This window comes from Rhincodon typus, chromosome 4 (genome assembly GCF_021869965.1).
Source record: "Rhincodon typus isolate 14 chromosome 4, sRhiTyp1.1, whole genome shotgun sequence".
Lineage (NCBI taxonomy): Eukaryota > Metazoa > Chordata > Chondrichthyes > Orectolobiformes > Rhincodontidae > Rhincodon > Rhincodon typus.
Window position 1 is genome coordinate 21999247 of NC_063335.1, and position 2500 is coordinate 22001746.

Genomic DNA, 2500 nt, shown 5'->3' on the forward strand with positions numbered 1-2500 from the left:
CACCTTGTTATCTCAGATTCTCCAGCATCGGCAGTTCCTACTATCTCCTATTAGAATGTGTGCTGTTTTTCTGATGGAAGTAGACCCTTCAGCACAGAAACAGATCCTTTGGTCCAACTTGTCTATGCAACCAAGTTTCCCAAACTAAATTAGTTCCACTTGCCTGCGTTTGTCTCACATATCTCTAAACCTTTCCTATTCATGTGCCTATTCAAATGTTTTTTAAATGTCATAACTGTACCTGTATCTACCACTTCCTCTGGCAGTTCATTCCACACATGAATCACCCTCTGTGTGGAAAAGTTGCTCCTCAGGTCCCTTTCAAATCTTTCTCCTCTCACTTTAAAAATATGCCTCCTAGTTTTGAACTTAGCCACCTGAGGGGAAAGACCTTTGCAATTCACCTATGCCCCTCATGATTTTATAAGCCTCTGTAAGGTCACCTCTCAACTCTTGTGCTCCAGTGAAAAATATCCCCACCTATCCAGCCTATCCTTATAACTCAAAACCCTCTAGTCCTGGCAACATCCTAGTAAATCTTTTCTAAACCCTCCCCAATTTACTAATATCCTTCCTATAGCAATGCACAGATTTTCAGCTTCTAAATATTGCTTATGATAACTTCTTGATTTCATTCAACAAAACAATGTCATTTACCTGCCTTTCCAGTGAGGTTGTCACTTATTCTATTTTTCTAAAACTAAAAATCAAAAGTTCAAAAATATCAACTCTCTGAATTATTTAATTCTGATAGTAAGATTGTCATTTCTACTCACTGTGGTTGCATGCCTGGATCATGTGGAACTTCCATTGCAGCATAATCTGTAGGAATTGCTCAGTGATTTGAACATTTCTTCTTGCCAATTACTCTGTGTACAGAAACCTCTGAAAAATCCTTCAGAGCCAAAGATTTTGGAGGGCTCCAACGTACTTACGGTCAAGTTATTCAGAAAATGTTACAGGATTAAAAAAGATGCTCTGACTCACTGCTAACTATTAAACGAAATGTCTGACTCACCACTGAGCTCCTAACTAGTTCACACCTCCATGAACCAGACAACCCACCCTCTGCTGGAATTGGAAATGCCCTAGCTCTTTGACCTCACCTAAGCACATATCTACTTACCTAACGCTCTAATAATTTAAACACATGCCACATTATTCCCTTACCCACCCGGCACCCTACTCCGTCACCCACATGGCATCTTATATTCCACCACTCATTTGGCACCTATGCCGACACTTACATAAAAAGCAAACAATGCTGGAGAAACTCAGCAGGTCTGACAGCATTTTTGTGGAGAGAGAGATTTCGAGTTCAATATGATTTATTCAGACAACAAAAAGAGTTGAATTGGATTTGAAATGTTAACTCTTTCTCTCTCGCAACATTTGCTGCCAGGCCTGTTTTTCTGTTTCTGTTTTTATTTTAAATCTTCACCATCTGCAATATTTTGCTTTTACTTACTTTACATATTTACTTTTTCACAGTAGCTGGTAAAGTGGTTATTCGGCATTTAAACAACAGAACACAGCATGATTACTGTTGAGAAAAAAAAGGGCATGTTTCATACACTGATTCTCTAATGTTTCCTGGATTGGTTGCTGTTGTTTTGCAACAGGAGAATCCCTGTCCAGGAAATTCCAGGACAGAATTGATCAAAAGGTGCACACCTTTTAGTTTGATCAGGCTCAGAAATAGATCATGATTGAAATTTCGGGGCCAAAACACATATTGTAAGAAATCTCGGTAGATAATGAGAGTTTTGAGTAGCAAACAGAGATTATAGAAACATTAATTCTAGTGATTTCAAGAAGTTGGCAACTTTGGAAACTATGAGGAAATGTGGTCCATACTTTGTGGCCATGGTGCGTGCCTCTTCTTCAGTGTCTGTTTTGTAAGATGTTATATTTTAAGGGAAAGAATTCTTGCTATTTAGTGACATGCTCATTAGAGTGATAAATGTGGTAAACAAGTATGTGAAATCATGGATTTATCAAGACATCAGGCTGAATTTTCACTTACCTGAACTGCAGGAAGGAGGTAAGCCATGATCAATGGGGAATTTGAAATTTAGAACTGCTCCTGAATCCAGCCTGCAGGCTTGCACTCCTGGTGGTCAGGGGACTGGTTAGAGAAGGTTACTGATGCTGGTAGGTCCATATTTGTGTGGGAGATTTGAAGGAGAAGAGGAAGAGAGTCAGGCAGGGAGGGGAGGGATGTTTTTGATTGGGAAGGAAGGGAGAATGGTTTATCAATCAGTTGGGTTGCTGAGCCCAGAAAATGAATCAGAAGTTTCATCGTGAGGAAAAAGTCAATTCTTGGGTTTGGAGGGTAAGATAGGAAAGCCTTGTATTGGGGAAGGTCAAAAACTGATGCATGGGGGAGAAGGATAATGAAGGACACTTTAGGGGAAATCAGAGACTGAGAATGTATGGTGAAATTGGAGGCCTCAGGGTGAGAGAAGGTTTTTAAGGAGGTGTACAACTGTAGAGACTT